This window comes from Athene noctua, chromosome 3 (genome assembly GCF_965140245.1).
Source record: "Athene noctua chromosome 3, bAthNoc1.hap1.1, whole genome shotgun sequence".
Taxonomy (NCBI): Eukaryota; Metazoa; Chordata; class Aves; order Strigiformes; family Strigidae; genus Athene; species Athene noctua.
The window spans coordinates 31,948,028-31,971,513 of record NC_134039.1 but is presented as its reverse complement, the minus strand read 5'-3'; the positions used below and the strand labels follow the sequence as shown (position 1 = coordinate 31,971,513).

The 23,486-nt window shown below is 46.2% G+C and overlaps 1 protein-coding gene across 4 annotated transcripts in view; it reads left to right on the top strand.

The window, feature by feature from the left end:
• Positions 1 to 4,854: 4,854 nt before the first annotated feature.
• TCF20 (transcription factor 20) overlaps positions 4,855 to 23,486 on the top strand; it is a 130,301-nt gene continuing 111,669 nt past the window's right edge. For 2 of the 4 annotated variants that reach the window (XM_074902601.1, XM_074902597.1), the window contains exons 1-2: positions 4,856 to 5,104; positions 17,569 to 17,679. The gene's annotated coding sequence lies outside the window, so the exon portion shown is untranslated. Of the gene's footprint in view, positions 5,105 to 17,568; positions 17,680 to 23,486 lie in introns of all 4 variants that reach the window. The other 2 variants (XM_074902600.1, XM_074902599.1) reach the window with 2 other exon arrangements.

The following is a 23,486-nucleotide window of genomic DNA, read 5'->3' as shown; positions in this document are numbered from 1 at the left end:
TCCAGCCCCTTATAGAACATTTACAAAATTGTTTGGGCTTTCTGCTGCCCCCCCCCTCCCCCCGCCAGCAATGTGTGTGTGGCATGTCTAGGATGAGAGCAGCAACAGGGATGGTATATCAGCCCTTGCTTGGGAAGAACATGTTAATACTGCCAAGTCTCCTCTTCTGTATGACAGGCAGGCCAGAATATATGAAGGCACAGTGTGATGTAAAGATGTTATGGGTACAAGTTCAAGTTGGCTTTCCTGTGTTAGAAAAAGTACTTATCTTGATTTCATCCCTCTAACTAAGGAATAATAAAGCCTCTGGTTTTGTTGTTGTGGTTTTGTTTTTTTTTTTTTTTCATTCCAATTAACTGTTGTATTTGGATGCCACAGACTGCTTGGGAGAGCTAAGTGCTGTCCAGGACTTGTACTCAAAGGTCTGCATAATCCATGGGAACATTACAGTGACACTGTTAAAACACAGGAGTGCCATCACTGCTGTTCTTACCAGATGATGAGCCAGTGACCTTTCAGGAAAATCCCAGTGGTAAAAGGGAAAAATTCTGACAATACACACGTGCTCCCACACCCCCAACCCCTCTGAATACAGCACTCCCTCCATGGTTACCTGCTGGAACTAAGAATAGTTATTTTGGTCTACAAGTTTCTCCAGCAAGGGTGTAGAGAAGGGAAAGTTTCTACCACATACTGGGCTGAGACCTATTGCTCTGCAGATGTCCCAGTGTGTGGGAAGTTAAATGGTCCCAAAGACATATTGTCCTCATCTAATCCCTTCCTGCAGTCAGGGTTTCTTAAGTGGTTTCTTGCGTGCTTTGCTCCATCCAGTCTTGTGTGAATCAGGTGATGGGAACTCCTCTGGGATGCCGTCTTGCAGTCTTGTAGATTAATGTTTCCTTTGCTTAATTTAATTTACATTTATACCATTTATACTCCCTCAGACAACCCTAAACAGTCATTCTCACTCCCTGGTGCTTCTGCACCCCTGAAGTTCTCATATGCAATTCCCGTGATGCTCTTCACAGTTGTTATTTGGCCAACCTACACACGCTGTAATCCCTTCCAGCTTTTTTATCATTTTATGTTCCTCTTTTTTTTATTTCCCTCCAAGTTGTTGACATCTAGCTAGCACTGAGTTGTCCAGAACTAAACATGTCTTCAAACTGCGGTCTCACCACTATATTAAAAAATGGGACTATTGCCTATATGTCTGAGAAGAGGTCTCTGCCTTTACAACCCCAAATTAAATTAACTGCATGATTTTTGCTGCCATATCACATTGCAAAAACATATTAAATCTGCTGTCTACTGTCTCCCTGAGGTCTTCTGGTATTTCTGCTTTCAGTGCTTGAGCACAGATGATTCCTCTCTTCACCTCAGTTTCTATCTTTCAGTAGCTCGTATGTTGTACCTACTGCCTTTTCAGACACGTGGGATTGTTCAGGGTTCCTCTTTGAGGAACAGCAGTGTGATTCCTTACACATTAGTAAATTCTCTCTTTTTTTTTTTTTTTTTAGCATGAAATAGTCTGTCTCCACCATTTCCCCTCCAAGCTGTCCTATGATAATCTGCCTCAGTGCAATTAAAGCATGTTACTCTTTTTGGTTTCCAGATTTTCCTATTTATAACTGTATGGAGTGCTGGCCTGTATGTTAATAATCTGCAACAATCTGTTTGAATGTCACATACCAAGGATCACGGGTTGAAACTCTTTTTCTGGAGAAAGGGAAACACTGTTCTTTCCTTGGGAAGTTTCTGTCCCAAATATCAAGAATATGGATTCTCTTTTCTTTGGTAGGGAATGATATATTAAAATGTTGCTTTGTGCAGGAGACATCTTTCTGCTGGTGGCTCAACACTCTGAAATTAACTTTCCTGGGAAAAAGGTCTATTACAGAAATTGCCATCGTCCTCATTTTCTCTGGTATAAATGCAGAACAACGTGAATAGAGGGAAGGAAAAAAAAACACCCTCACCCAAACCAAAACACTTCGCTCCAAGCTTAATTTTCTTCCTGGGGAGAGAACAAGAAAAAGCGAAACAAGACCCTCCGTGTGACAGATGTTCGTCAGATCAGCTAACACAGTCTTAGAAGGTCCTTGAATATTACATTTATGAAAACAGCATAAGCATCTATACATTTTGAATGTATTCTGTTTTGTCATATTCTGTTTCACATATAGGAGAATTTGGAAGAATCGGTTAAAGCAGCCAAGACATTAGAAGTAAAAGTGGTGTTGTAGCCATGTTGGTCTAAAGATCCTAGAGAAGCAAGGTTTGTGGTGAAAGGTAATGTATTTATTAGATGAACTGATAGAGCTGGAAAAAGCAAACAAGCTTTTGGGGTCAGGGTCTCTTTATCAGATCTGACAGAGAGCAGCAATATTCAAGCTAACTACAGGTTAGATGCAATTGCTCTTAGTTTAATTATATTAATCAATTTGACCACTTGAGGAAAAAAAAAAGGATCACTTATGGAGCCGAAAGGGGTGTGATCAGAAATGACTGACAGGCTGCTGGTTCTTTGCCGGACCACTAGAGAAAGGATTGTTTGTGCTGGTGACAAAGGGAGAGGTCAGCAGGGAGGCTGTAACAGGCGAAGAAGGCAACATTAAATCCACAAGCTTTAGTATCTAGGGATTCTAAATTTTAATTCTGAGCTTTATCTTTTGGGAACGTTTTGTAGAACTCCTTTGGGATAAGGACTGAGAGGTTTGAGTTGTTGCTGTTTGACAAATACTCTCCTAATGATGAGTACTTGTTTCTGTCCTTTAATGGCTGGCTATTCGTGCTCGTTCTAAGACAGCAATTAGTTTCATTCATATGGTTTCTGTGGGGTATCTAGTGTGCTGGATGAAGTGATGAACTGTAGAGATTTGGGACAAGTACATGCAGGAACAAAGAATTTCGGTGGTTTTGCTATGGGAGGAAGGGCATTGATTATGCTGTCTGTAGAGCAGTACTGGCATATTTCATGTTTGATGCTCTGGCGGTATCTGGTTCTATTTCATGTGTTTTCATCTGTGGATTTGCTTCCTGTAATGAGCTGGGAAAGGGAGAGCCTGAAGGTTAGTAGAAGAGACACAGGGAAAAAAATCTTTCAGAGACAGTAATTTGAAAGATTATTTTATGTGTGGATTTTAGCGTAGAATATTACTGCTATCAGGGGCACGTGGTTGTGGAAGGGAATGCTACAGTCGAGACACTAAAATAAAAAGCAGAAAACCAAATTTGCAGAAAGCTAATGTGGTCAGAGACTTTGCCAGTCCTTGTTAATTTTGCTTATGCTAGACAAACACCAAATAAACCTTGATCCCTTGAAAAGTGATTTTCTAAAATTGCTGTTGTTGCTGTTTTATCTTTATTACAGTAAATTCGTATCTATTTCACTGGAAGAGTGACCTTGCTGGATAAAGCAGATCACCAGTGTTCCCCTTAGAGCAGGTGCAACAGTATCTGCAGGGCTGTCTGAATCTCACAGCTTTTTGGTGCGTTTTCGATGGCTGCTGGCCTTATTGCATCCGCTTTATAGAGGAAGTTTTATGGTCTGTAGGTTCTTGTGTATGTGCTAGTTTGCAGGGTGCCATTTTTTAATGTCAATTTTGGTGTCTAGAAAGCTGATGCCGGTGTAGGAGCAATCTTGGGACTGACTAGAGCAGCAGGGAACCTGCTCATTCATTTGTGGTTGAATTTGATGAAGGAGTCCAAGATTTCCTGAGCTGTCCGTATTTCTGATAGAAATGCCATCTATGTTCCTTATATACAGCCTGCCTTGGTTGTGTCATGTTTTTCAGACTTGGGACGTGAAGAAAAATGGCATATTGGGGCATTAAAGAGCTGCAGAAAGGTGATCTCTCTCTGCCCCCACTTAAGAGCTTGGCAAACAAAAGATGACTAAATGCTGTCTGAAGAAGAGAGCTGGATGCTTGCTGCATGATGTAGCAGATAGAAAATTTCACACGGTTAAAAAAAAAACCCAAAATACTTCTGAATGCATTAATAAAAATCCTTTGGAAAGCGTTGAAGACCTCAGCTGTGGGTCGGGAAGTGCCTGACCAGAGAGTCACTAGGTCATGGGGGGTCTTTCTGGGGCAGTGTCATGGTCTGCTTGTTGGAGCCCACAACCTGTCTGCTCAGCACTCTCGGAGGCAGGATGCTGATCTGACTCAGTACTGCTGTTTCTCTGATCTCTTCTAGAGAAAATGAGGGGTTTTCCTCTCTTTTATGGCGAGCCCCAACTAGAACGCACCCATTATTTGTTTACTTTCCAGACTGCTGCGGCAGGCCCAGGCCTATGCATCCAGGCCCGAAGTGCAGGAACAGCAGCCTCAAGAAGGGAACAAACCCTCCGTTCAGAGGGTTCAGGGATCCGTTTTATCCCCTCCTACCCCACACTAAAGGGGGCTGCGGAAGCCCTTGCCTACCTGAGCCCCCCTGCGGCCCCGCAACACCCCCCCAGCCGTGCGTGAGGCGGCCGGGGTCCGCTCCTGAAGGGCAGCCGCCGCCTGCCCCAAGGCCCGCCGCGCTCCCCTTCCTCCACCGCAGCGGGGCCTTCCAGCCCCGGAGCGGGGCCTGCGGAGCCGGGGCAGAGGCCGATCCCACCGAGGCCGCGGGCGAGGGCGGGGCCGCCGCGTCCCATCAGGAAACGGGAGCGAGAGCGGGCGCCGGGGGGGACACAACACTCGACGGGGCGCGGGGGCCCGGGGCAGCGCCCTCCCCCGCCGCCTCCCCCTCCAGGCAGCGCTGTGAGATGCCAGAGCCCTCCTCCGCGCCCGGCCCTGCCGAGGGAGCCCGCCCCGCCGGCGGCGGCTCCTCCTCCTCCTCCCCCGCCGCCGCCGCTCTGCCAGCAGCCAGTCGGGCCTGAGACCCGCGCCCGGCTGCGGGGCCTGCCCTGAGCGCCGGCGGAGGGCGGGCAGGGGAGAGGTGGGAGAGGGGAGGAAGAAACAGGAAGAAAAAGCTCCGGAGACCGACCCCCGCCGCGTCACATGAGCTGACAGGATCCGTACCCGCTCCCCTCCGCGCAACAAAGAACCGGGAGCCGCTGTGCCCGCCGCGGGACGGGACGGGGCTGCCATGGGACTCTGAGGGCCGGCCCCCACAGGTAAGCGCGGCCTTACGGCGGTGCCCGCCCGCCTCACCTGGCGCGCGAGGGCGCCCCCCACCTCGCGGGCGGGGGGTCTCAGCCTGGCGGAGGGGGGGGGGGGGGGTGGTGCGCGGCGTGGTGGTGGTGGGGCTGGCGCCCCCTTTCTCCTCTCGCCCTCCCCTCGTCTGCTCGGAGGTGACTTTCCTCTCTGGGATTTTATAGCCCGCCCCCCCGGCGTGTGCGGCGTTTACTGGGGGTTTTATTTGTTTTTAAGGGGGCCGTAACCCGAGCTCCCCCCGGGGACCCGCCGCCTTCCCCGCGTGTCAAGGACAGGAGCCCCCACGCCGATGCGCGGGGGGTCCGGCAGCCCGGCCTGCCGGCGGCGGGGCGGCCTCTCCAGGCTGCGGAGGGCGGAGGGAAGCGCCGATGCTTCCCGCAGGCCGGCGCTCGCTCGTCCCCTCGCCTGGGTTTCAGTCCGGCCGCCTGTGTGCCGCCGCCGTTAATTCCCATTCCTTCGTGCAGTTTTCTTTTCACGGCGAACAGACAGCTAACGCCGTGCGGTTTTGTGCATTGCCTCCCTCCACTTATGAACTAACACGTTGACCTTTCTGGCTGTTAAGAAGAATTTAAAGGTGATCTTTATTGTTGTTAAGGCGCCATCCTGCTCACGAGCTCCTCTTCCCAAGCCAGATTACTGCAGGCTGTGGTAGGCTGCCCCTCGCCCACCCGGGATTTGCCCACTGGGACTGTCCCTGGAAGTTGTTGACAGCGGCGGGGGTGCACACATGTGCCACACGCTCCTCCAGCGAGCGGCCTCGCAGCCACCGAGGTTTAAGGCTGGAAACTCCCGGTGGGACCCCAGGCAGCGGCGCGACGAGACCCACTGCCGGGTGAAAAATAACCCGGCGAGCCTGGCGTCTGAAGCTTCTTCTTGTCTGGGAAGCGTTCTCCCCTAGTTTTGCTGCGTGTGGGTGCTGAGAGTGTGTGCTGGTATGGGTGTTGGGGGTGTGGAGGGTCAGGGGAAGTTTGTGGGTAGGAGAAGAGGGTCTCGGGGAGGGGGGCTGGGGGTGCAGGAGATGCAGGGAGCTGGGGTGTCATGGGAGCAGGCAAGGGGACAGACAGCACGAGTGATGGGAATGGGGGGCTGTGGACAGTCCGGGCAGGGGGCTCAGTCCCCTGAGCACTCTCCCCTCTTTTTGTGTAGAGAGGTGGTGTGATGCTGAAGGGAACGGTTTTATGTGTGTGGGTAGGGCTTTTTTTAACTTCTTTTAAATTTTATTTTTGGCTCACGATCCTCTCTGCTGTGATATGAAAATAGTTTGCTCCTGGGCATGGCTGGCATCTTCCTTTGCATGCCAAGCGGCCACCTGGCTCGAGTCTTTACACAGGTGACCATTAATCCTGGCTCTGTCCAACTGGGAGTGTCCCTGGGAAGGAGTGTCCCCTTGTGTGGTTACCTTGGCTTGAGGGAATGGAGAAAAAAACACAGTTCCCTTTCAGAAAGAGGTGCTAGGCCAGCCTTGATAATCCTGTTAAATCTCTTCTATTTAAGTCAAAATTAAACATAAGTAAAGCTGTGAGGTGAGGAGAAACGAGCCACCTGATGCCCTCCGGGTGCCTGGTGCCTGTGAGGCCAGAAGCAGCCCTGGCGAAGCCATTTGTGTTCAGGTGGTGGGGCAATACTGGTTCAAGCAGTAGGAAACTGACTGCACACCAGAGAAGGCAGTGGGGAGACCTGAAGCCGAGGGTGTGTAGCACCTTCCAGTGCAGCTGATGTATCACAGGATGTTTCACAGCTCCTCTCCCTGCAGGAAAGAAAGCGGGTGGGTGAGTGAGGAGGTTGGACAGATACTGCTGTCAGCCTCAACTGTTCAAAGACTGAGTTAGCCTGCTTGTGCCGCCCCCACCCCAGTGTTTTTAAGGAGTGGCATTGGGGTCTTTGTTGGCGTCCTTCAGGGTGAACCAGATTTGCAAGTTTATGTGTATCTTCATGTAGACTTGGACCTGGAGTTTATTTTTAATGAAAGCCATGAATCTTATTTAGTGTGACTTCATCTGAAGCAGCAAATGCTCCAAAACCGGGCAAAACTGTGAAAGCAGGCAATACTAATTTTCATTGCTCATTTTTCCTCAACCCCTTCTCTTCCCAAGATTCTTGTCCTGACTCCCCTCCTGTTGTGGGTGTTTCTTGGTTATGGTGGGGAACAGAAGGGAACTTGTCAATAGCCAGCTCAACTTCTGCTGATTAGGGCTGAAAATGTGACTGGTTTTTAATGTAACCAGCTGTGTCATGAGGGCCTGGACTGGGACCCTGACAGTTTGTTTCATGTGGGTCATTAGCATGGAAGACTAATGACTGTGGCTGACAACTTGTGTCTTCAGAAAACAGGAGAAGGTATTGTCTTTTCCCCTAGAGTGAACTGGGAGGTTTGAAGTGCAAGTTAGTTCATCTGTCCCTTCCCTTCAAAAAAATGTACAGTACATTTTTGAAACTGAGTCATTAGGTATAATTTATTTCAAGTATTTTTAAGCTATTATGAATTTGGTGCACTTTGGCTACATGCTCACTGGAAATTTTAAGACCGTCTTGCTCAGATTTGCCCTGGCTGGGCTCAGAAAGCTGGTGAGGGACTTTCCTTACTGCGGCCCTCTCAGATCCAAGCAGAGCGGAAGTGCCTTAAAAAGATTGTGATAACCTCTTACAGTACCCTCTCTGCAGAGGTGGTATAGGAGCAACGTAAACTATGCAGCCCCATATTTATGGGCAGCCTTTGCTGACAGGGGTGAGCTGGCAGCAGGTTGGAAGCAGGAAGAGGTGGAATATTTTGATGCCCAGTGCTCTGGACAGACTGGGAAGAGAGCGTGCCAGGCTCTTGCTCATCAGCCAAGCTTGTGCCGAAAGCTCTGCTGCATCCTCCTCACAGCCCAGTGTTACCTTTTGACTCTGAGCTGTGCTTCTTGAGAGAGGTAGCACGGGATCAGATACGTGGTCTGTGGAGGGTGAATTCCCTCCAAAGTCACTTTGTTGTGGAAGTCGTAACAGGGATGCACAGATTCAGGAATGGATTGTGTAATGACACTGGCCAGGATTGTGTAATGACACTGAGAAAGAGAAAAGGTTTTATATCCCATAAAGTTGGTCCTCGCTTCAGGGTGAACTGCAAGGCTTTTGAAAAGTGTGAGTTTGAAGGCTCTCTGGTAACTGCAAATAGGTGCAAACGTTAATTGCTTGAAACGAGTCCTTTAAAATAAGAATAGATAGAGATGCAGGCTATAGTCGAGAAAGTGGAAGAAGAGCTAATTGCTGGTTTTTTTGGTGTATTTTTAAAATCACGGTTAATCCTGCATATATGATTCTGCGAGTGACCCAGCAGCTCCAGCAGTTTATTCATTTATTTAAAACAGCTTTGTAGTTCACCTTGAAAACCACTTCCTGCCATATGGTTGTATTATTTCCCTATGCCACGTTTTTTGCTAATTATCAAGACCATTTGCTTTAAAATAGGTGTTTTTAATTTCACAGCCTTGTCTGCCTCTCCTGCTTGATCCTGCCCTGGAGTCAAGAGGCTGTGTCTGTTCATTCTCCATGGCAACAGGCTGTGATTTACTTATTTCAATTTAATTAAAAAGCAGCTATCAAATTCTAGGCATCTTATATGTTCCTTATATTAGAAAAATATCAGTGGATCTGTCTCCACAACAGATCTACCAAGCTCAAAATTAAAATTCTCAGCCTGAGCCACTGGTTTCTTTCCCAGTCCATCCACTTTGGAAGAGTTTAGGAGAGGGGGGATTGCCGTGGCCTGCCCTCAGATGGAGTGGATGGGGACCCCGGGCTGGGTTCATGTTAGGAGTCGAGTTCTGGACTCCCATAGTATTGCTGGTAACATTGGGTGCCAGTTTAAGCCACAGGACTACCTGTTCAAGCCCATTAGGTCACTTCTCTCCTCCTGCTGTTGTTGTCCAGCTCTTTGGGAGGTTTTGGGGCTTTCTGGGTTGGCATGGACACTGCAAACCTTGTCTGGAAAGGGGAGTGTGGGTTGTGTGCTGTGTGCATGGGCTCCCACTTGCTGGGGCAGGCTATTTCTGCAGCAGCTGCATCTGCTGAGCCATTTTTGGGGCTAGTGTGAGGCTGCGATGCTGTTGCAGGCTTGGGTGAAAAGGGCACAAGTATCAGTGGGCACAAACATCTGTACTTGCTGCAGTGAAAATGCAGAACATGGCGGTTCTGTTGGAAATGTTACTGTGTTTATCAGCTCTCCCCATGTGAGAGATTTTACAAGTCCAAATCCTTTGTGCTGTGTTTGGTTTTTTGGCCCATCTTGAAGCCTATCTGTTTTTTGATGCATGGATGATGCGGCTTTTGGTTTTAAGGTAGTCACAGCACAGAAGCCCACAATGCCCTGTTGGTTTAAGCATGCCTGGTATTTGTATGCAGGCTAGAAATGAAGGCCGTAATCCTAAATTAGTTTTCCAAGCACTGTGGTTGTACAAATACTAGTATGTGTTAGTCAGGGATAAGGAAATTTATGGGCAATGGCAGGCTGTTGTTGGCTAAGGGATGGGATGGTGTCAGGAAAGGACCTTGGGGCGGATGAAGAATCTGGTGAATTTACTAACCTACAGGTATTAGGTTTGGTAATAAATGGACAGAGTGGAACCAATGTAATTAAGGAGTGCCAAAATTAACACTCTTTTTTGTCTTCTGTACCAACACCCCAATTCTTAATAGAATTATTTTCCCTTGAAGGGACTGTTCAGATGACTCAGCCTTTGGAGGACCTGTGTGCCAGTGGTGTTTTCTTCCCAGGAGAAGCTGGGCCTACTGTATAACTAGGCTCAGGTGCTGTTTCTGAGCTCTGCTAATGTGTGGAAGAAGAAAAGTTGGTCATGCATTTTTATTAAGCCTTATGGAGCAGTTATCAGAAGAAGAGTGTCTGCACAAAACTGCACCTTCCCCCCCCCCCCAGTATTGCTACTCCTGGTGCTCTTTCAAAGTCACTGCTGGTGATTTTAACAACAGATGTAGGTTCTTGTTTCTCCTAGCCCTGCCAAAGCCCACAAGGCTATGGCAGAAAATGTTGGGAGTCTCTCCTGCCTTGCTTATCTTCATCAGTTAAAACTGTGTAATGAGCTTCTAGCTGCAGATTCCTGGTGATTGTGCACCAACTGGGAAGACCCTCTTTGAAGTCCATGAGGTTAGGAGTTAAGTGTGTGTTTACTAGTAAAGTGAGCATGTTTGGTCTATGGGATGCTGAGTGATAAATCTGAAGTGTCATGATGATGTTCCTAAGAAAACCAGGATAAAACCAAGCAAAACCTGAAAGCAAGCTTTTGTTTGTTACTGTATTTAAGCAGATACATTCAAGGAATTTATATCCAACTGGTAACATCCTTAATTCTTTATTACTGGTTTTACTAGAGTACAGACATGATCTGTATTCTTTAAGAGTTCATCTGTTCCTCTTGCTTATCCAGCTTTGAAGTAGACCTTGTTGATATTAATTTCTGTATAGCCTGTAACCTCATCTATAAAATGAAGGGAATACTTCATACAGGCAGCTGTGAAGTTACATTTATTGTCTGTAAATTGCTTTTAGTAATTGAGCAGAGGAGGTGGAGAGGAATAAAGACAGTGGAGTAATATGGGCTTTTTTTTTTTTTTTAATCAAAAAGAACTGCATTATTTTTGTTCATCTGATGATGTAGAAGCTGATGGGGAAAGAAAAATGCTTTATCAAGAGCACCCTGAAAGTAATTGTTAAGTTTGTAATGAAAACAGACATTTCTGAGCATAGTGATGAAGGCAGCCATCTTGTTTGATAATAACAGGGTCCAATTTAGAAATATGCATAATTATTACTGGAAAACCTGCAGTATCTCTCATTTCTCTCTGGTTTGGGTCTGCTCACTTTTAGTGTTGTTCTTTGTCTCATAGCTGCCTTCATCATCCAGTTCAGAAATGCTATTGGTAGGTAGGTAGAGCCTAATAATAGGTAAAACTCCCTGTTTTAAGATTATTAGCAAACACCTCTATTGCAGGCTTTTCAGCTAGGCCCCTTGTTTTATGCTGACTGGTATGCTTGTTGGGTGAAATCAGTTTCACATGGGTAAGGATGCATTTTCTTGCTGTGGCTGAACCAATCTAACCACTTGTTGCTTCTAAGAAGGGTGGTCATGCCTTACTGGTGGCTCTGTGGCTGTATTCCTTGCCTTGTGCCCACTCTGGTGCTAAACAGATCCAGTTTGTTCAGCTTTTGGAAAGCTGACTTGCCCAAAAATATAAAAAAGTGAATAGTTTTCTCCTGTGACAGACTGCTGAACCTGCTCACTATGTTCAGGCTCGTATCAGAGCTGCCGCGCAGGAGGGGTGAGATTTGTTTTGCCAGCAGTGAAAGGTGGGGAATGAAAGAAAGGTGGAAATGGGGCCCCCCTTTTTTGGCAGCAGTGAACTATTAGCCTGGTTCAGCTGTAATGTGAAACCTCACCCTCAGCATTCATTTTCAGGTCCCTCCCTTCCCCTCCTCTCATTCTTTCCTCGGGATATACTTGTGTGCCTCCAGATGCTGACTCCATTCCCAAGCAGTATTTTCAGAAGGGGGAAAAAAAGGGAAAAGGTTGAGTTTCACTGCCTCTGCAGTAAGAGACATACCATAGTTCCTGAGAGCCCATTGCTAACAGCCCACTGGTATGAGCCTAAGGATGATTATTATTATTATTATTAGGCTCATATATTATTATTAAAGGGCTCAAAAAATAGTAACTGTAACGATCCCCTATGAGAGGGCAAAAGGAGACTGCCTGAGGAGATAGCTGTAGGCTGAGTTTGTGAAAGATCTTCCCCAAACGTGGTGATGGTGGCCCTTTGGACTGCGGCCTTGGTATTGGTGGGACCAGGTGGTTTCTGAGGTCTGGGATAAATGGCAGGGGCAGGGAAACATCCAGACAATTTTCTGCACACCCATGGTGAGCCAGGCCTGGAGTACCACAGCATCAGGAGGAAGTTTATCCATCTGTGACTTAGAGTTGCTCCAGGTGCTACTGCCTAACTAATTTTCAGACACCATTGGGAAGGTCTTGCAGGATGCTGCTGTGGTATTGCAGAATGGTTCTGCCTTGCTCTGGGGATGTGATGAAGCCAGGGATGTACTGAAGTTCAGACTCCATGGGAACGTGCTAAGGCGAACTTTGCTTCTGCTAACCAACATGAACAGTGTTTCTGCCTTGTCTTTGCTGTTGATGGATGGGTGTATCTGCATTAGCCCTTGCTGACTGTGGGGAAGGGGGGATGTGTTACCTAACGAGATGCATGCCCAAGCGTCTGCTTAGCAGGGGCATAGTGCAGGTCAGAGTGTGCATTTGGGAGACTAGATGGAGGCGTCTGTTGGCCTATAGTGATTGCTTTATGACTAAAGGAGCTGATACTGTGTCTGTCTGGTGAATTTTATACAGCATGAAGGTGAAGATGATGTCAGTGAAGAGTAGTGTGCCAGAGGCAGCAGGATGTAGTGAACGTATGCATGTGTGGACCGACTGAGTGGCTGTACCTGATGGGAGGGGCAGACTGCATGGTGCACAAATTAGAAGTGTTGGTGCAGCCACTTTCAAATGAGGAAAGTAGTAGGGAGAGATGAGGATATTTGCTCCAACTTGAGAATTGTTAGAGATTTGTTTCACGCTGTACTGCAGTTGGTTGGGTTTTTTTAAAGCATATAAGCCTAAATTCTTCTTGTTGGTATGTGAAGACATTATGGCAAGAGAAAGATTATTGTAGGGTTGTGTATCTTTGCATGGTAAGATTATACACTGGGTGACTGTTACAGGGGATTTGTGTTCCAAGGATGGAGTGAATAAAGGAAAAAACCAGTGTATTGATATTAAATAATGGTGCCACTGGATATGCTGAGCACAGAGTGTCTTTGTTTTCAAGGATATGTTTTATTTAAAAAAAAAAATCTGACACACTTATAAGCCAGCTGCAGTATTTTTTTTAAAAAAGACACATTTGTAAGAGAGGGGGCAATATAGAAAATGCTGTAAGTAATCTCACTGAGAAGTATGTTTTTCTTCCATTCCTTTGCACATGCGTGCAGCCTCTGGGGAAGATGTTAGTGAAGGAGCTGGATAATTGGGGTCTTCTCTGGAGCTGCCATTGCTCTGATTGATGTAGTGGGTATTAGCTGGGGGATGTGTACAGATGCAGGGGCTGTCTGGGGTTTCATCTCTGCAGTCTCCCTTTTTTTCACTCCTCCTGGATAGAAATATGTATCCTGGCACTTTTGTCTCCCACCTACATCTCTTTCTCATCTCTTGTAAATACTTGCTGATTTTTTTTGTTGTTGTTGTTCTGGCAAATCTTCAGTTGTGCTTGTAATGGGTGACTATCCTCCTGCGCTGCTTAACCTGGCTCATGATGATGGGTGTTCCTGTAAGCCACTCTTTTCATGGATCTCTTTGCTGAATTTTCATGCTCTCTGCCCAGTCTGGGGCCTTTTCTCCTGTTGTGTTGGTCGCTCAGGTATCGTAACTGACTCGAGCAATGCTCCAGCTGCCCTGTGGAGTGCAAAGGAATTCAGTGACAGAAGCAGCCGTTCCAAGGGCCCTGTTTGTCCTCAGACTGGAGATGTTAGAGTTCCTGTATAGGACTGCAATAATTAAATAGTGCTGGGGGGAGGAGATGATGTGATGGTCACTTCAGATAGATTAACAAAGAGGGGCTATTGCTGTGCCAGCAGAAGACATCTTTCTGTGGAAGTTCCTAGCCAGGAAATATTTTAAAAAGCTGTCCCAGAGAGTGAGAGGCAAGCCTGATAGGTCTGTGCTGTAATTAATTGCCCAGATACCACTGGAAGAGCAGTTTGGAGAAGGGAACTCATATGTGAGTTGGGTGTGGTGTAGAGAGGGAAATGGGAATTTCCTGACTTTTGTTTGCAAAGCTCAAGTGTAGAAGGAATTTTAGACATAATAGGTGGAAAGAGGGGCTAAAATTAATAGGTAGTTCCTTTTTTTTTTTTCTCACTGTGTGCCCCTGGCTAGTGTTAGTTGAACATCAATTGAAGCAGTACAGAGCATGCCTGGGAACTGGAGACATTAAGCAGAAAGAGTGAATCTGATTAGCTCTGCGTTTCGTGCATTAAGCAGAAAGATAGGCTGAAATGTGATTGCAAACAGATAATAGCAGCAGGCTCCTGAGGCACCACCACAACCCAGCATATGGGGTGATGGATCTAACCATGCCATAGAACCGTTTCTTGTAATAGAAGCCGCTTGTTTTTATGTTGTGGTTTCTGTTGTACTTTCTAATTATCCTATTCATCGCTGTCTGCCATTTTGAGCCTGGCCATGCAGAATGGCTCAGCCCCCTGGAATGTGTGCCCTGTTGAGCACTTCTGCCCTGAATAGTAACCACAGCTCTGGTAGCCAAACAGCGTGAGAGAAGAGGTGCCAAGGCTCAAGAGTCCTAGCTATTTTCCCCCTTATTTCCAAGAATATTGGAAGTAACAGCTGCTGCTTTTGCCATGCTGGGAAAGATGACTGCTGGTGTTGTGTGTAAAGCTCTTAACTTCCCTCTGAAAGCGCAAGTATTGGGGTTTGTTGGGAGAAGGTTCCTAGTGACATAAAAAAAGGGGCATCTAACCGTACTACTTATAAATAATAAATAAAAGCTGGCTTTGCTACACCAACCACTTTCTCAGCACAGTAGGAGAGATCCTGGAGCCAATTCCAGTCTGTGGCCTCTCTTCCACATGGAGCAGACGCAGCAGAGAAAACAGACTGGCAGAGGCTTGGCCAGTCCAGGCTGGAATTGGCACTGCTGATAGAGCATCCAGCATCCCTTCATGCTGCTGGGGGAGTTTTCTTTGTTGATGTGGTGACCTCTTCTCCAAAGCAACCTGCTTTCCCTTCTCTCCACCCAAGGCTTTCATTGATGGAAAGCCTAAAGAACCATTTCCAAAACTGATGTGGATTGGGGGAATGCAGTGAAGAGTGGGAAGAACAGAGCTCTCCTTAAAACGTCTGAACAAAGCATAGTAGGAAGAAGCTCACACGCGTGTGTATATGTATATTTTAAGGCCAGAAGGGGCAGGTCAGACTAGTGTTTCTGTGACCTTTTCTCAACTGTGTCTTGCCTTTCCTGCCTGCTGCCTTTCCTTGCCTGTCAAGGGACTTCCACTTCCTTCCTGCTGACCTGCAGGGCTGCAGGCAGCCTCCCTGCCCTTGTGGCAGCTTCCAGCTCTGGCTCTGAGCCCAAGCTAATAATCCTGACAGGTTTTACTGGCTTGTGCTCTACTCCGTGCCTTGCTGTAGGGGAGACGGTGTGTGAGGTTGTGGTTTGCATGACTTTCAGCATCATGCTGGCCCTGGGATTCCACCCGGCAGATCTGTGTGAAACCCAAACCTCGTAATAAGCACCGGCTGAGCCTCTGGTAGAGCCTGGCTTTGCTCAGAAGCCTTTTGCTTCCCTACCTGCAGGTGACCGACTAGCACAGATGTCATCCAAACACACCTTCTGATTGTCTCTGGCTGTCTAGATGATTGCCAGCAGTATGGGGTTTGGGTGGAAGTAGGAGGTGTTGATAGCCAGGAAAGGAAAAATTCATCAGAGGGTAATGAAGATCTCCTCTCACCACTCTCCCCACGCATCAAAGCACACTTAAAAAAAATAGAGCGTTCATCTTTGACCCCCATTAATGACTGGCTTGGTCTGTGTAAGAGTTTTATGAGTCTGCTGCTGCTCCCACAGAGTTTAATTATTTAGAGCGTGAGGTGGAGGTTGGTACTTTCACTGCTGATGGTCCAGGGTTCAGGCCCTCCTGATGGGCTGGGGAGGTTGGTTACAGAGGCAGTTTGGCTGGGTATGCAACGGCTTGCTCTCAGGATCCTAAGGGAGATGCGAGCTGCAGCTGTGCAGTCCTTGTCAGGGCTGGGAGTGTATCCTTCTCTCATTGTGTGAGTTCCACATGACTGTGTCATGTTGAATTCATGGTGTGTGTCCTTCAGGGGGTACTTAATGGTCTGGACCTTGGATACCTTAAATAACTACCTGAAGCTGCTGGGTGGGCACTCTTGTGGTAGATACTGCTTGTTGCTGAGCTCCCCAGTCAGTGGTAGAGACTTTAGGGGCTGGTGTAAGACTCCGGCAGCAATATCTGATTTATCAGCCCAGGGCTACAGGCCCTTCCTGTTCCCTGTGGTGGCATACCTTTGCCTGCCGCCTTTCTGCTAACAGCCCCCTCCCGTTTCCCCCAGCTCCTGCTCTGCACTGTAGCAACTACTGTAAGATCCGATCTTCAGCCTAAGGTCCCTTCCCTTTGCAGTATGTCATCTTGTTCTTGCCTTCCCTACTTTTCCCCATCCAGCTTTTCTCTGCTGTTAATCCTCCCAGGATTTGGGAATACAGAGCAGGGCGACTGACTGATGTGCCTGGAGACCTTTGTGCGGCTTGCGTTCCTAAGCAGGTGGCTGGCCAGCTAGACCAGGAGTATTTCGCTCCTCTTCTGCTGACCATTCAGCCAGGTTTCCACTTCTAGTAGGAAGGTGCCTGGCTCCAGGTTGGCTGACTGGGATGTGGGCTGGTTTGACGCATCGGCTGGCCAGCTGGAAGGGTCACACTGACAATCCTTGCCTTCTGGCTGCTGCTGGAATGGGTGAATTTCTCTTGGGATTGTGCCACCTCTTACATTGGTGGGTCCTGATTGCTTGTGGTACTCATCAGCTCTGAAATGAAACAGCAGCAACTGTACAGTGCAAGACTGTAAATGGAGGCTTTTTTCAGAGAAAAAGTGGTTGATATTGGTAGATCTGGATTTGGCTGATAGCAAAATAAATTTATGGGTGGACTGGGAAGCCTTGTTTAATGTGGAAGGTTCATACTGTATTTCTTGTACCATGCCCGTCGATAATGAAAATGCCTATCACAGCAGACACTAAGCTAGTGGATCGCCTGGTGTGTTGCTGCTTCTGACGGCTGAGCTTGTTCTGCATGCTGGGGCTCACTTCTGTACTCTGCCTGCTGCCATTTCTTACCCCCTGAGCTCAGGGACCACTTGAACCTTCACCTTCTTGCATCTGCTCTCGTGCCATCTCCTCATACGTGTCTGATCTCCTGTTTTCTGCCATGGCCAGGGCCTGTGCAGGCTCTTGGTTGCATGCCAATGGGCTCTTCATGCTATCCCTATTTACCCTGGTTTATCTCTTCCCACTTGTTTCCCTATTCCCATTTAATTTCCTTTGGTATGGGACTAATGTTTCAGGTTGTGTTTGGGAGTCTGGGTTGAGCTGACATGGCAGAAAGAGGGTGGAAGAGAGGAAGGGGCTTATACTGGTAGATATGAGTTTCTGCTGTCAACTCAGTCTTTAATCTGTTGATTATTATGGATTTACTAAATCAGCTGGATCTGCTAGACAAATGCCAGGTTCTCTGTGTGTGTCCATATTCTACTCTGTTTTTCTATTTTTTTCTTTTTTCTGAACATTAATAGGATTCTGCCCATTGATGATTAAAACATCGCCTGGAGTTTTGGAATGGATCAGATGCATCAATCAAATGTTACCACATTGCACCCAAAGAGAGGAATGCCATCCATCTGGGGGTAGGGTCTGTTTTTTCTTTGCCCCCATCAGTGTTTAGAATTATTGGAAACCTTTTTGGGTTTCTAAATGCAAGACTTTTTAGTAGAAAGTACTGATTTTCAAAATGAATTACTTTATTGTGTGAAAAATTGACTATTTTTTACTGGTATGGAACAGTGTTGTGTCTCTTTATAATCAAAATGTTAATAATCTTGAGGCTTTTCAGGACTTTGGTAAAGAAAACATTTCAGTAACTACTTCAGATATTTTGGGAGGGAAATTTTGTGTTTTAAATGAATAGTAAATCTATTCTGATTATTAAGAAAGATGAAAATAATTTAACTTTTTACAGAAATGTTGAGGTTTGGATTGTTTGTCCCAGTTCTAGAAATGAATGTAAAACTTTAATACCCCTGCATAAACTATTCCCCTTGCAGCAGGGAAGAGGAAGCGAATAGGTCAGTAGGAAGCCGCATCTCTTTGTCTGCTGCTTATAGGTACGTGGCTACTGTGGCAGCAGGTATAGCATGAGACCTGGAATGAAATAAAAGGTCGTGGAGAATGTGAATCCAGAGCCTTACATGGGCTTAAAGCACAGGTTGCAGCCAGAGTGGCAAACTGAAGTGGCTTTTTGGCTCCCTTCCACTTGCTAGTGTATGGCTACCCATTATCCTCTTGCTGGTATGCCACTTGCCTGTTTCAGCAGAGAGGCTGCAGAGACAAAACACTTATCTGGCACTCAGAAGCGGGATGGACTTTCCAGGTCAGGCATGAGAAGATGTGTGTTAGGGTTTGTGTCCGGAAGTAATGCTGTTCCAGCATTGCTCACTTGAAATCCAAAGCTCCTTATGCTTCACGTTGATTTCCTGTTCTTGTTAAAATTGCTTTTGCTTTAAAAATGAAGGGTCTTAAAGCTGAGGGGTTTGACAGAGCATGCTGCAGAATGATTCTTTTCTCCTCATTGTGTAAGTTTCCTGAATGAATGATTTTGAAGTAAAGTAATATTTCCCTGCAGAGCCTGCCTCTGTTAAGTCTTTAGACTGTCACAGCAACAGTGAGACTACTAAGTGCAATATTAATAATTTATGTGTGTCCCTCATTTTGGACCTTTGTCAGTCATTTCAGCCTCAGCAGGCTGGGAGAGATGAGAATAGAACGTATAAGTTTTGCTGCTGTTCTCTCTGCATATCTTCTCAGGGTAGGCAAAGGATTTTTGTCTCCAGAGAATGTCTATCTGGAACCTTTTAGCAGTGCTAAATTTACAGACATAATACCAGAAAATAGCATAATGGTGTCTCATTTCAGTCATCTCTGCATAGGGTTGTACTGCTTTCATTGGACATCTGCAACAAGTGTGGGTCAGATGTTTGTGAGCTTTGCCTGGTTGCAGTAGGTGAGGGAGAGGTGAACCTTTTATGGGTCCCTTCTGTGGGATGAGCCCAGCCAGGGCTTTGCTGCATATGTATAATCAGCCCCAAATGTTTCTGTGCTGCTGCAGCTGCACATATCTCTCTTCAAAACTGGGCGTCATGTTCTCGGTTCTCTCCCTCACCCTCTTCTAAAGGGAGCGAGATGGTCAGGTAGTTTGTGTTTCCTGAGTAGACCCTTGCTTGAGGAGAGGAGCAGAAGACTCTCTGAGCTAAATAAAAAGGGTCTTCAGAAACAAGACTGATGAGAGGATGTCATCAAAGAATTCAGCTGGTTTAAATACAAAGTATTAGTGAATTCTGGAGTTAACTTGCAGTCTTGCACTTGGTGTTAGCAATCATCTGAACACCTTCTAGCCTGGCTGTCTACTAGGTACTTCTTCAAATCCTGTTGGAAGCACAACACTGCATTTTGGGGAGTTTGAAGGGCCACTGGTGTAGCATGCGTGAACTAGTTGACGTGTTTCAGCAAGTCTGTGTTGTTGTGGGCAGGTACTGAACAGTTTGAGTCAGATTAGTCTGCTTTGAGTGGTATTTAGCAAGCGGGCAAGTGGTTCGCAGGAAGTTGGAGAGTTAGCTCCCATCTGTTGCTCGTGGTCCAAAGTGGTTGATTCACCCCAGGCAGTGGGGGACCCAGGAGTTCTGTGCGGATGGATGGATGGATGGGATTGTCTTGGAGAGGAGAATGTTCTGCAAAGAATTTAATGTGTATCTTAAGCCTGAAATAGCTTTACTGAGGAAAGACAGATTTCTAGAATAATTATTGGGGGTAAACTGATTTTTCTTTAAAACTGGACTACATTGTTTCAAATTCTGTTCTGAATGTCTTGCCTTGGAAAAAAAAAATGGCTCAGAAATTGATGTGTGTGTGCAGAAGGATCTGCAGAAAAATGAACGGGTAAGAAGAAACTTGGTCTAATTGTTTTGTATTGCACTTACTACAAGATCTTTTCATTTGAGACTGATCCATGGTTTGTACCGTTATAGTTCAAACATACTCTCCTCCCGGATTCTCTGTTAAGTCTCCCTGAGAGCTTGTATGTACAGTTTGAAGAAAACAATATGTAACTGAGTTTAAAATTTCTTGACCTTAAATTTTAATACTTGAATGCTGGTGAATGGTTATAGTTCAGAAAGAAACTAAGATGTCTTGTTGGACTTCAGATGTCTTGGTTGCAGCAATGAGAATTATTTTTTTTTGACTGATAAGTGGGTAGAGCCTTACTACTGGCTCTGCACTTGAATGTTTTGTCTATTATACACATGCATTTGTAACAAAAGACTTTTTGCAAAGCAGCACTGATTTCTTCTGCAAAATAGAGAGAATTGGGAAGCTGAGTTGGAAGACTCCTCCCCCCCCCCCCCCCCCCCCCCCGCCCTTCCCCTTTACAAGAAGTTACTTTAAATAGGGAGCTGTTCAGCAGGTTGCAAACAGAATTCTATAATAAGATCTCCGTTCACTCTCCCTACTTTTTCACATGCAAAGTTGTGGCTGTAATTATATGACAGCTGCCCTCTTGGCTGACATGCAGCAGATTGAACTGGGGATCTCCAGAGCTAAAAGTGTGAGCTGCTACACTGTGAGCTAAAGCTCTATAGCTGGAGGCTGTAATGATCTATATCCTTCATGACTGAGTGTAGAAGGGACCTGCAAAAAGCACTTGCTGAGTTATGATGCGTACAGGGTACTCACTGTGTATATGGTTACTTCCTGGGTGTACTGGAAGCTTTCATGAGTGGTTTGTGATAATTGTATGAACTGTTGTCAATTCATAGGTGCTTTAAAATGACACTCCATTTTGAAGCCTTTCTACCTAGTAAATAAATTTACTAGCCTGTTAGGCACAGGCATTTGTTGCTGTATGTGTACGTTGCGCTGAGCATGAGGGACCCTGATGTTACTGAGTTCCTTAACTCTAATGCAGTGTAAGTAATTGTTAACGATACTAAGCTCAATGTGAAAAATTCTACAGCACCAGTGATGTTCAGACACATTTGCCTTTATGCTTTGCCATTGCAATAGGTTTTTCATAGATGACACCATGGGAGACTTGTAAAAGCAAAGAAAGGAGAAGCTGGAATTGTTGGAATCTCTCCTATTTCCGAAGGACCAGGAAAACCTGAGCAGTGCCAGAGTTTGTCAGGCTGAGGAAAATTGAAGGGAAGCAGAACCATATGGAGCTTCATGAGTAGTGTCAGCCGTGGGTAGCTTCTGAAACCAGTGTTGTGGGAGAGGGAAGTGTGTTACAAGTTGAGACATTAATTTTGAACTTTGTGATGTTCTTAACAGCTCCTTCCCCCCCCCCCCCTCCATCCCCAAATACACAAACAAAAAAACCCAAAAAGGGAGATAAGTGTCTGCTAGCTTTAAATGGGCAAAAATATGCATTCCTGTCAATCTGCATAGTTCAAAACCAAGCTGATCTTTTCCCCATTCAAAAAATAAAAAAAGGAAATGTTTAAGGGAGGCAACTAAACATTAAATAAAGTCAAAACAGAGACAGTCCTTCAGATCTAAAACTTTGTTAGTACTGGCCCAGCATGTCAGAAACTTATTTGATACCAGATACGGAACTAAGGGTGAGATTCCCTACTGTAAATTAAGGTAATTTCAGTATACGTTAGGTCATGTCCAATTACACGTCTGACCGTGTTAAATCATGGTCTGTTTAATGTCATCCACCCTAGCTGCATCCTCTACTGCCTTTCTTTGCATGAATTTATACACATGGAGTTAGTATAAAGATACCTATAGCTTGGCTTAAGAAATTCCTATTTCCTCACCTCCCACCTCATATTCTGTACTTTGCCACCACTGTCATCCCGCTGGCTGTGTGGATGCAACCATTGGTAGGACCATGGTGTAAAATACATTAGTGACCTGATGTGGGTCAAAAGTCCCATCCCTCCAAATATATGAAACAGCACAGGCCACAATGATCTAGTCCAAACAGCAGTGTTGGCAGAACTGGGGAGGAGCTGTCACAGGAGTGGTGGAGGGAATTTCTTAAGGCAGTGTTACTCCTGAAAATGTGTCTTGTGGGACGGGCTCCATCAGGCCATTTCACCAGTCCTGGGGTTCGATTCTCTACTGCTTGCCCCATCACTCCTTATAGAGACAGCAGGATGAGGCTTCTCTGCTTCCCTTGGGAGCCTGTTCCACAGCCTAATAGACTTCATTGTCAGGAAACATTTCTTGATTATGCTTTCATTGTGGGTGTCAGACTCCTGGTCCCTGGGATGACCTCGGCCTGCATCAATACAAGTGGCTTCCTTGCATGTTCTGCCTAGAGCCTGCTTCCCCCCACTCCTCTGGCATTTATTGCAGGCCTGTTTCAGCTGCAGGCAGCTGTACCTTGATTTAAATGCCACTGTCCTTAGCACTGCTCTTGGAAGCCATTGCAGAAGTATGGAAGTGGGAGCCGACATCAAGGGCCTGAGTTGTGATCTGAGACGGGCTTGTCCTTTGGAGTAGGTTTTTAAGAATCCAGGCTGCTGGCAAGTGAGGAGATACAAGCTGAATCAGCATTCGTGTACGTCTCTACCTCGGATAGAGGCAAGTCCAAGGAATCTGTTACAGCGCAGCTATCCCCTGACCTAATTACATTGCTTTCAAACTTGGGACTGTGGTTAAGACACCAGTATGTTCCTGCAACCAGTTTAAGGCAGGGCGCTCAATTTCTTTTACATGACAGAGTTTGTGCCATCTAATATTGAAGCGGGCGGCTAGGAAGAGCAACCTAGCCAAACCCTCTGCAAGATGGTGGAAATACCACCACGAGGCTCTGCAGTGAAGACTGCACGCAGTGTATCCAGTTTGGCAGGTGTGGGGAAAGACTTTACCTTGCTATCTCTTCAAAGGACAGCCCTCTCCCATGACAGTTACTGCCAGGTCGTGGTGGCTGGCTGTGAGAGCATGGATGGGTTTTCTGGGGAGAAGAGCATGCAATTACTGTGTCACAGCCTTGGTATGCACTACAGTCTGGTTGCACTAGAAGACTTCGCCCCCCCCCGCCCAGCACATAGCTGTTGTTTTGCATGTGTGGACTTCATGTAAGCATTTGCTGTCTTACAACTCTATTCTCTTTGTTGCTACTTGCTGAATCTCCTCAGTTCCTTGTATTCCCTTTCCAAGGTAGGATGAGTAGAGCAGGTTTCAGTGCTGCAGAGGTTAATATATCTTTGACTTGTATCATATTATTATGAAATCAGTGCTATTTTCTGGTCTGTTCCTAGTGCAGTCAGACATTTTGCTTACTCTCCTATCTGCTTCTGTGATATTGGTAGGAGTCATTATGTGATGTCTTTTTAAAGAATGGATATAATTATTCCAGAACCAAAAGGTGTATGAACTGTTTGGATAATGACCCATTAAACTGTTCACAACTGGAATGGTTGTG